The sequence below is a fragment of the Pezoporus wallicus genome, unplaced genomic scaffold, assembly GCF_028554395.1.
Source record: "Pezoporus wallicus isolate ANWC-B61680 ecotype Strahan unplaced genomic scaffold, APGP_CSIRO_Pwel_v1 contig_8542, whole genome shotgun sequence".
Taxonomy (NCBI): Eukaryota; Metazoa; Chordata; class Aves; order Psittaciformes; family Psittacidae; genus Pezoporus; species Pezoporus wallicus.
Window position 1 is genome coordinate 1438008 of NW_026640148.1, and position 11620 is coordinate 1449627.

Consider the following 11620-nt stretch of genomic DNA (forward strand, 5'->3'; position numbering starts at 1 on the left):
TCCGCCTTAACCAGTGACCTCCGCGTTAAGCCCTGTTTACACACCGGCCCCCTCCCCGGCTCCCCCACGCAGGGGCAGAAGGCAGAATTTCCCTGCAAGGAAGGCAAGGGAAAAGAAGGGATTTCGGGATTTATCTCGGCACGCCACAGGGATCTGCTTTTACAGATCCCTCCCCGCTCGCACGCCGGAGCTGCCGTGCGTTTGCAGGGCAGAAATGGGAAAGGGAGAGGGAAAAGGGACACCGAATGTGCACCCGGCTTCATTTCCCACCTTCCCCGTCGATACCGGAGCTGGCACCGGCGCACAGCCCCGCAAGCCTCGCTGCGAGAGGTGCCCGAGCGCTGCACGGATACGACACGATCACAATAGTCGCGATAAGAACGGAGGCGATGGCAGCAGCCCCGCACAGCGCCCTGCCTCTCCGGGCGAGCACGACCCAGTCCTCCCGCAGCCACACCGCATCGCTCTGCCGGCTGCGCTGGTGGGGGGGGGAAGAACGGCGGCTCTGCGGGTGTCGGGGCGAGCCCAGCCCGGTGCCGCGCCCCGACGGGATGCGGGGAGGCAAGAGCATGGATGCGGGGATGGAGGCACAGCGGATATGGGGCAGGGCGGGCGCGGGGAACCGAGGCGGCGGGTGCGGGGATCCGGGGCGCGGAGCCCGGTCAGGGCTGCGCCCCGCTCACGCCTCCAGCGCTACCGGACTCGGGTGGGTCCCCGCGGTGCGGCACCGAGGAAGCAAACCCCGGGCTGCGGGAGGGAGGCGGCCACCCCGGCGCTGCACCGGGCAGCTCGGAGCAGGGCGGCTCCGGCCCCCACCTGCCCGGAGCCCGGCGCCCCGACGGGAGCCGCGTGCGGGGGTAACGACGCGGGCTCGGTCCCCGCCGGGGTTTTTGTCCCCGCGGCGGGAGGCGGCTCCCGCGGCCGCGCTCCCGAAGCCGCGGGCGCAATGCGGGGCTGGCCCCGGGCGGCAGCAGCGCGGCCCCGGCCCGGCCCAGCCCGGCCGCGGCGGCCCCTCCGCGCACACACACATACACATATATACACACGGCCGCGCCGAACGATCCCCGCAGCACGCCCTGCAGCGCGAAGGGGCCGTGGGGCAGAGCCGTGGGGCAGGGACCCGGCAGAGCGCGGAACAGAGGGGAGGGTCCTCTCTGGCAGCCCGCGGCGGGGCTGTGCTCCCCAGGGATGTCTGCTCAGCATCACCCCAATGGCACCACATCCGCTTTAACTACAAAGGGGGGGACGTAATAAAATCCATTAGGAAACGATCAGTTGGCTGTTTAAGCACGCTGGGTGCCAACCACTTGTATCACCTTCGTCCCCCACCCCTAAGCTCTCCCCCATGCCTCTCCCACTTCCCATGCCGGCCCCGGATGCTCCCTGCCTGCCCCAGCACAGCACACCCCAGGGAAAGGGCCCTGCTTGTCTCTGATGCTCCATCACCTCTCATTTGGGAAGGGACCTTTGCAAAGACCTGCAGAAACAAATCTAGAGTTTATAATTGGGACAACCATGGATTTCATGAGTGATCTGGGGATGAAAACGGAAAGAGCGGCTCTATCCCGACCTGTCCACCAGGTGATGGAGCTGCAGGTCCTTTGGGAGAGGACGGGAGAGCAGGAGGCTGCTGGTGAATGAAGAATCAAAGTGGCCCTTGGAGGCTCCTGCAGGGATAGGAGGGAGGATGGAGGGGAAGGAAGAGGTGCTGTGGCCGAGTACAACAGCAGAGATGCTCTTTCCCTCCAGCACCTCAATGCTCACACCTTGCTCAAAGCCCACCTGAGAGCAAAGATGGCATCCCTGTGCCTGGGACAACAGGGCCTGTCCCACACAAGCAGGGATTTCTCCTCTGTTGTCCCCCCACTCTGCCCTCCCCAGCATCCATCTCCGGGAGGAGCCGGGAACAGGAGCATCCTCAGGGATGCAGCGTCGGAGCTGCCGCTCTCCCACCTCTTGTTTGTGCACGGACACACACTGGGCCAGACTTAAAAGCTTTCGAGGCAGAGGGGAAGAGAAGAAAGCAGTGAGCTCTGCCAGGGTTTGGATTGCTTCCCTCCATTGAAAGAAACCCTTCACTTCCCTCCCCACTCCCTGCTTCCAAGAGACTGAATTCAGTGAATTCCCTTCACATTGAATCCTTGTCAGGTACCCACATCCAAGGAGGCAGCAGCTCCTGTCTCTCAGGGGAGTTACCAAGGGAGTGAAACTTCTTACACCTATAAAGAAGGAAGAGATCTTCAATTTCCCACCACCACTTTCAAACCTGCTTTGTCCCAGTAAGGGCACATCGGTCCCATATTTTCCATGTCCCAGGCAAGAGGAAAGGGATGAATCCTTCCTCCCAGCCCTGGCCATGGAAAGCAAACTGGAGTGATTTGGTTTTGCTGAAGGATGGATTATCACCATCCATGGGAATGAGGGAAATGAAGGTGATGGAGTGAGCAAAGGGCAGGTGCCCCGGCTGTGGGTGCATCACCAGCCCCTTTGTGAGCCACCAAGAGGGGTCCAGCCCCAAGAGAGGGGAATAAAAAAAGACAGCAAGAAATCTGAAGCATCCCCTGTGCCCAGAGTACAGCACAGGGAGGGACCTGGAAGGGGATGGTTCCAGGTGGGAATCATCTATCCTGGCTGGGAAGCAGCCCCATACCCGCAGTGACCCGCAGAGCTCATGGCGCTGGTACGATGTCTCACCCATCCCCATGCCCGCGGGCACTGGGGCACGCTTGTCACTCCCATGTCTGCCCCCGGGCTCTCGGCACCTCACCCCTGCAGAGAGCCCCTCCTTATGTCAGGAACCGGGGCCTTTTATCCCGCCTCCCATGGGGCTGGAGTGGCTCTGTTCATCCCTGCGCATCCTCGCCCCCTTCGCTCCTTGCCCCGAGGACAGCGCCGTGAATGGCACCTCAAAAGCTCCGCTCTCAGCGGGGAGCTGGAGCAGGCAGAGGATGGGGCTGGTGGCAGCTGGACCCAAAGCCCATAGGCTAAAAGCTGACTCAGCACTTCCCCCCCCCCCCCACCACCAAAATCACATGGAGAGGCCGCTCTCAGCCTCTAAAAGCAGCCTGGCATCTCCTTTGTTAATAAAGAACCTCACTGGGAGAGGATCAGGTGGCTGGAGAGAGCCTGCAGAGATTGGAGGCTCTTCTGCTCCACTCGCTGGTTAACCCAGCCTGGGTGCTGCGGGGCTAAAAGGAATCCGGTAAATCCATGGTTTTCCAACTGTTTGCAAGGTTTTGGCTGCTAAAAATTCCTGCTAAAAGGCAGAGCCCTGCACGGGGCACCCGGGTCCTGAGCAGGTGCCATCCCCCTTGGTCATCACCCAAAATGAACCCCCCAGGACCAGAAGCCATGGTCTGAACCCCTTGTGCTGAGCAGTGATGTGCAGGGATGAGATGAACCCAGTGCCCTCATCCAGGGGCCTTTTGGGATGTCAAATCTGCAGAGAGCAACCTGCACCCCAAAAACGTGGGCTTTGGGGACCTTCACACCCAAATTCTGCCGCTCAACTGATCCCATGGGATCCTCCAAGGGTTCATGGGCTCCAGGAGGGGATCAGCTCTGCCCAGTGTCACCAGTGGGGTCTTTTTCCCTCCTCCCATCCCCACCGATGTGTTTTCCAATGAGGCCCCAGAACAGACGGGCTGGGGAGGCGGCGCTGGGTCCATCTGAGGGGCTGTCAAAGTTTTCCAGGAGGTGTCAGCAGCTCTTTAAGCTTCTTGACAGCCAGGATAACAACCGGTGCCTGCGGAGCGCCGGGGCTCCGAGGTGGAATTCAAACAGGGAATGCATTGGGCTATTTTTCCTGCTTGTGTTCCTGGAATGGGGAGTTCAAGGCCTCAGTGAGCAGGCAGCAGCGTTTGAATCACAGCAAGAACCTGCCCCCAGCCAGGGCAAAGGGTCTGCAGGCAAAGTCAGGTTGCCTGGAAGGGGATTGGGAAGAGGAGGGGTACAGGAGCATCCTTGTGTCCCCAGCCTGATTCCCCCTTTGTTTGGGAAGAGATTTGCTGGGAGCTGGGATTGGGGGAGATGCTCTGTGGGCTTGGAGCAAGCTGCTCCAATGGAAGGTGTCCCTGCCTGTGGCAGAGGTTGGAACTGGGTGAGCTTTAAGGTCCCTTCCAACCTGGGATTCCATGGCCCTGCCAGGTCTGGAGCAGGCCTGGGACACGCAGCTGCAATGGGAGAACACAAACACCCCGTGGGACACCTCACTCTGCTCTTAAAGCTGATCCCAGCTCCTTAAAGCCCTGCCTGCCCCGACGGCTCCATCCAGCAGCCACAGCCGTGCGTGCAGCAGCGCTTCCCGACGGGCAGGGACGTCCCGCAGAGATCCCCCCTGGCCATACCTGCTCCTGCTGAGCTCCTGCCCGGCTCCATCCCTGCCCCGTGACTCACAGCATCGCTTAATGAGCAGGAAGCTGATGCAGGCACCTGACAGCTCCTCTGAGAAACCAGCGTTTCATGTTGGCTGCCCCGGGGCTGCTCGGCAGGAGCGGCTCCTCTCCATATTGATATCCCTTCATCCAGGCCGTCACGCTGCCAGCTCATCCCTCCCAGGCCTCACAGTGCCAGGGAAAGCAGCTCCCGGACGCTGATCCCACCTTTGCAGCCGCTCAGGAGCACCGGAACCGCTTTGTGGGGTCCCCCCCCTGAGGAAATCAGGCAGCTCCCGATGAGCCAAACCCCGGCGTCCCCACACAGAGGGCATCAAACACAGGCTTCAAATCAGGGCAACTTTAAAGGTGGGAATGAAAGTCACTGTCTGAGCCCCCAGCTCCACAGAGGTGGCTCCCAGGTCCATGGGCTCTGCCACCACGGATATGGCATCACCACCCCATCAGGACCCACGGATGCTGCTGCTGTGATTTATTGCAGGGGGTAGAAGGCTGCGGTGCCATCACCAGCGTGTTTAGTGCCTTGGATGCTGGGCTGGGTGTGCAGGGGGTTATCTGGGGTGGGCTGAGGTTTGAGTCAGCCCTGCAGAGGAAAAAGCAGGACAGGTTGACCCGATGGTTTGTGGGATAAAGGGGTCCCCCTGTTCAATGCAAAAGGTGTTAACCCTGAAACCTAATGGTTGAGGGCTGAATAGCAATGAGGTCAGTGCTCAGTGCCTTGGCTGGCCTGTCACCAGCTGGAACAAGGCAGAGCATCCCCCCTGTGTCCTTCAGAGCACCCTTCATCCCCCTCCACCACCAACAATCCCTCTGCTGCTTGCTCCCTCCTCCCCAAGCCCTCCTTCACCAGCGCCAGCTGAGGACCACTCTCACATCCACCTCCTCCCTCGCCATCAGGGTGACATGTGTCATCATCCATTCCCAAAGGCTTCCTGCTCCTCCACCAGTGCCAGGAGGGGAGATGCTGTGCTCAGGGAGGGACAAGGGGGGGTGTCGTGGTCTGAGAGCATCCTCCTTCCATTACATGCATGGGGAGAAGATGGAAAATGACCCAGTTAAGACCAGATGATGCATCAACCACACCAAACCCAGGCTAGGCATACCAGGTTACATATACCAGGTAACACCCCTGCTCCTTTTCACATCAATGGAAAGATCAACACCAAATCCTTTGGTGGCTCAGAAATAACATCTCCATCACACGGAACAAGTGGCTGGCCAGGAGACAACCCGGGGTCCCTTCCCTTTCTCCAGTGCCCATGTAAAATTAACGTGGACAAGGCAGAAGCTGCTGTAAATAATGCATCCGTGGTGCATGACACGGCTTCGGGAGCACGTTCCCATTGTCTGCTCTCGTTTATGGAAACCCAGCCCTACCGGGGTCATTAAAAATGCATCCTGGGTTCAGCTCATCCCGCTCGGTGCCTGTGCTCCTGCCCTCCTGCTCTGGCTCGTCCCATGTGGCCCCGTGCTGGCACAAGCCAGGCCTGGGCTCACATGGACCATCCACACATCAGCACTGGGTGCTCTCCATCCCTGTGCTCCTGCACCCAGGCCTGGGGATCACTCCCTGCCAGACCCCACAGCATCCTCTGCGCTTATGAAGGATGCTGATGGGAAGCGCTAAGCCCCCAGCTGCCCACAGCATCATCTCCCCATCCTGCTGCCTTCTCCCTAATTCCCTCTGGCCAGTCCTCATCCTCCTCTTGCTCACACCCTGCATCTCCAACCCACCCTCAGCCTGCTGTTGGCTGGGTGTTAACAGCCACTGGGAGCTGAGCTGGGATTCCCTATGGCATCCTGTGCCTGGCTGGATAGCAGTGAGGCATCCTGTTTGCTCTGCATCTTCACTCCAGGGATGCAGTGCCCAAGGCCGGCATCCCGCAGAGCTCCTGGCAGCCACTGCAGGGAGCTGAATTCACCCTTGGTGACTGGGGGTGAGGAGGAGAGGCCCCGTTCAGTGCTCCCATCCCTTCCCCAAGCCATGACCTGTGCATCTGCACCCATCCCTGCAAGGATGGATGGGTGCTGCCACCCTGACCAGAGGCAGAGCCATCAGACCACGCTCAGCCTATCCCTGCTTGTTGACCGACCACAAGCAGTTGAGACCACAGCAAAGCCTGGACCAGAGCATCACCTGCAGCTTAGAACATTCATCCCTCTGCTCACTGCAACCCCTCCCTGGGAAGCGCTGAGCCACCAGATGGAGGGAAACTGTGGGATGGGATGGGATGAGCTCCAGCATCGCTCGGACACACGGACACCAACCCACAGCCCTGCGCCCACCCTGGAAGCCGCCTGGATCCTCCACATTCCCCCTCACTGCAGGAGCTCCTGGGAGATAACACATGCCTGCGACATTAGCAATTAAAGAACATTAATTATAATAATAATAATTATCACAAAATAGCATTTTTATGGCACAATATTATGCTGAAGGATTTACAACATACTGAATCATGAAGTTCGTAATTAAAGTTATTTTAGTTTCTAATTTCACTTTAATTCTATTCCAATAAAAGATGTGATAAATATACCTTCACAAAAAATGCAGGAACCATTACTTAAGTCAATTTCCCTGCATAGGGATGTTCTATTGCAGCACAGGGATCCCTCAAGGAGCATCACAAACCTCGGCGAGGAAGCAGTGTCCGGCCCTGTGAGATGCCACGCTCCGGGCAGCAGGATGCTTGCATCCTGAAGGCATCCACAGCCTCTTGGCTTCAGCTCCTCTGCCATGAGCCCTCCTGAGACGGTTCTGGAGGTCACTGTGGTTCTGCTGCTGGTGGGATGGGAGGAAGAGGAGAGCCTGGTATCCATGAGGCAGCTTCCCAGGAAGAGCAGAGCTGGGTTTATTCCTCATCCTGGCATCACCGCAATGGGTGTAATGCCACCTGCACGGAGCAGGGATGTTTCCCTCTGGATTAGACTCCAGTCCATGCACCCCTAACAGTGCACACTAGAGAATGCAGAGAAAAGACCCAAATCCCAGTATTCTCAGGACCCTGGGATACTTCCCCTCCTCCAACTTCTTTTCCATGAGAAAACGAGTGACTTATTCCCTGTGAGGGTGCTGAGGCGCTGGCACAGGGTGCCCAGAGAAGCTGCGGCTGCCCCATCCCTGGCAGTGCTCAAGGCCAGGTTGGACACTGGGAATGCAGAGGAATCCTGGCTGGAGCAGGATCCCCACACCACGAGGGATGCAGCATCCCAGAAGGGGTTTGGTGCCATGGGCTGGTGGCACAGACAGAACCGAGCTCCCCCCTCAGCCACACCGAGCACTTCCAGAGGAGCTCCTCTTCCCTGCTCCCCATCCCCATTTCTACTTCTTACACCTATCCAACCTGGAGCACCAGGAGTGGTCCTTCCTTCCCACAAGGACGTGACAGAAATCCTGGGAAGCCTGACTGCCAGCCTGCTTATGAGGACACACCTAGGAAGGGGTTCGCCATCCTTAGGAAGCGTAAGAAGGTGCCTGCTCCCAGTGCACATCCCAGTGCCCGAAGGGAGAGCTGGAAGCTGGGGAACAAAAGCAAACCCATCCCAAGCCTGTTTATAGGAGAAACTTAGCAAGTGATGAGTGAAAGACAGCGAATGATGCATCATATGCTCAGTGCCAGGGAGGATGCTCGCATTAAAGTCCTCAAACATGAAAAGAAGCAACATTTAATAAGACAGTTAATGCATGTCATTGAAATGTCACTTCATTATTGGAAGTGTATATTTTTTGAGGTTTAATAACCATGTAATTGAGGCATCTTTTCTATAGTTAAACCTTGGCAAATATGTTTTTCATAATTAGCTGGTATTTATTTAACATGCAATAACCATCCCATTACATTTAATGACTTCAATTAATAGGTACAGAGGGGCCCTTTTTAATGTCAATATGTGTCTTAAAGAGGTTCGCGACGCAGGGCCACGAGGAAGCTCAGCTACCTGGGGGTGCCCACCATGTGCCTGGGCTGTGCCATGGGTCCCCACTGCAGGAATGGGGACCTGGGGGAGCCCGCATCAGGGATGCTGCCTGTCCCAGCCAGGATTGGGGTGTGTAAGGACAGGGATGCCATCAGGAACTCCATAGGGATCCCAGCCCATCCATGCTGGCATCTCCTCAGCCCCATTGCTGGGAACAAGGGGTGAAGCTGAAGGGCAGTGGAGAGGAGAGGCTCAGCCTGAACCGAGCTCCATGGTCTGAATTAGCCAGCAGTAAATGAGCTCTTTTAACAAACCACCCAGTGTGGAGCTATCGACCCGTGTGCAATAAAGACCAGCAAGGCTCTGCGTGTGCTCTGGGCTATGGAACCCCACACATGGGGGAGGAACCCCCCATGGTGCACATCACCTCCATCACCCAGCACCTCCGTGGCACAGGGCAGGGGCTTTGCACCTCTTGAACCTCAGAGGCTGTCCCTGTGACCCCAACCCTGTCAGGACCCCCCCAAATGCACCCCAGTGTTCCCAGTGCCCCATGGCCACACACCCATCTCATCTCACACCGGCTGCGGGTACCAGCTCAGGTCACATCCACCTCTCTTGTGCGCTGGGAATGCTCACTGCAGCCAGAGCATCCTGGGGTGGCAGCCCCAAGCTCTGCGCTGTTTTCCAGCTGTCCTGAGCCAGGACAAAGCTCAAGACGCACTGAACATCAAAGGCAAAGGATCATAGGTTGGGTTTGTACCTCTGGATGGGCTGGGTTCACAGCATCCCAGACTGGTTTGAGCTCACTGAGTTCCAACCAGAACACAGACTGAGGTCCCAGCAGTGCTGCCAGCCTCCATCGGGCACAAACCCTACCTGTGCTCACCCACCCCATGCACAGTTAGGCAGGAAGACCCATCAGTGACCAGTGAACCCCATTTCATGGTGGCCTCGGTATCAAGGGACCCCACTGGTGCTGTGATGAGGCCACCAAGAGCTGGCCCCATCCCTGCAGGGCTGGACCGGTGGTTTCCGGGGTTGGAGACCCCTCACTGCTGCCTCCTACCTGCGCTCACTGAGGTGGCCTGGGTGGGATGAGGAGAAGCCGATGGGGTTATTTAGTGCCTGGACCCAGGCACAGATGCCCGGTGGTGAAGCACCCACCTGGAGTAGGTGCCTGGCTGATGTGGCCATCAATTACCCAGGGAATGGGGCTGCAGGACAGGCGGCTGCAATGGGCAGCCCCATGCAGGAGCCCAGCACATGTAATTAATCCTCGTTAGCAGCCTGATGGGGAGAGGGGTGCAGGGGCTGCTCCTGCAGCTGGGTCCACTCCTCCGTGTGTACCCCTCCCATCCCATCCCACCTCTGTCCCCTCTCCTGCCTCTCCCTTGCTATCCTGGTTTCCTCCTGCCTCTCTCCATCCTTCCTTCCCACCCCTCCCGCTACAGAGATGCTCTTCCCATCCCTAAAGCAAGGCTGAGGCTGGTCCCTGCCTGCTGAGCTCAGCTCCCAGCGGGTGCCCAGGATCCCTTATGATGGGGCAACCACAAGGACTTGGTCATCCCATGCCACAAGACAGGGCTTGGAGCACCCTGCTCTAGTGGAAGGTGTCCCTGCCCGCGCCAGGGGTTGGAGCTGGAGGAGCTTTAAGCTCCCTTCCAACCCAAACCAAGCTGGGATTCAACGATAAAACCAAGACGTTCCAAGCCACAAGGCCACCTCCAGAGCCCGGACCCACACTGCTGCACCCCAGCCCATGGGGACACTGGGGACATGAGGCTCAGAGGGCAGGAGCAGAGCAGGGCCTGGCCGGGGCAGCCTGGCAATGAGCGCTGGCAGGGACGCGTCATCCCCAGCCTGACATCCCTGGAGCGAGCAAATGCCACTGCTCACACAGCAGATGGCAAAGCCTCCGGGAGGGAGGGGAGCGGGGCCCCCATCAGCACCCCCAGCCATCGCCTCAGCTCTGCGCCTCCCTCTCAGGGCTGGGAGCCAGCACTGGGCTCCCAGGCTCTCTCCCCCAAGCTCCAGGCATCCCCATGGACACCACCCCAGGAGCAAGGGACCAACCTCAGCCTCCTGCCCCGCAGCGCCTCGCATCCAGGTCCACCAGCCAGCGCTCCCATAGGATGCATTGGGCTGAACCAAAGCAGGGCCTTGATTTGAAAGGAAATAATAACCCTGGAATGAATAAATAAATAAATAAGTGACAAGCCCGAGCACAAATCTGCTTTTAAATTCAAATGTGCAATATGGCCCGGAGCCGCGGAGCCAGAAGGAAACTACAGATTTGGGCAAGGAAACAGGGAATGTTTCACTTTAGCTCTGTCCAAGCCGTCAGGATTTACAAAGCCGTGAGGGAGGTGGGGAGAACAGAGCGCTGCTCCCCAGGGATATCGCCCCCCCCTGCCCAGGCTGCTATCGCACAACCACAGCATCAGCCAGGTTGGAAAAGAGCTTCGAGATCACCCAGTCCAACCGTTTCCAAGCACTGCCAAGGCCACCACTGACCCACGGCACTGAGGGCCTCATGTACGTGGTGTGTGAACACTTCCAGGGATGCTGATTCCCTCACCTAAAGAGTTTGTCCAGCTCCCACATCGGGTCCCCATCGTGTCCCACCAGCTCCATGGTGGTACCAAAGTGGGGGGCTCTCCCTGGGGATGCTGTTCAATCCTTCAGCACTCACAGGCGTGCAGCACCCAGGCAGGAGTTGGTACCCAAGGAGGACCTGGCACCCAGACCCTGCTCTGGGCACACTCAGGATCACAGCAACACCCATGGTGGCAGCGGCTCCACCCTGCTCAGGCTGGGTGCTCACATGGGACAGCAACGCCATGACCATGGTCCTTGTCCTGCCAGGGTGGGGGGGCTGCAGCCCTCACCCTGTTCCAGGACAAGGGATGCTCTCCTGGACCTCGGGCCACCAACCCAGCAGCAGTGACCAATTCCAACCCTTCGGGCCCTTCCTCAATGAAGGGTTCCCGGGTTCCTGCCCCGGGAACCGGGAGCAGTAGCCGGGATTCAGAAGTGACGCGAGTTCAGTCATGCACAGCCGGGCCTTCACCTCTCCCGCAGCCAGCATTCAGCGCCCGGGATGCTCACGGGGATGCGGCCCCCTGCAAGCGCAGCCCCCGCCGAGGGAGGCTGCAGCATCGCCCGGTCCCGGCACCGGCGGCATCGGCAGCACCGGCAGCACGGACCGACAGTGCCACCTTGTGCCGCCTGCCAGAAGGATGCCCGCGGACTGGGGGGTCCGATACAGGGGGCTCGTTCCGGAGTGGGGTGGGGGGGTCCGTCCC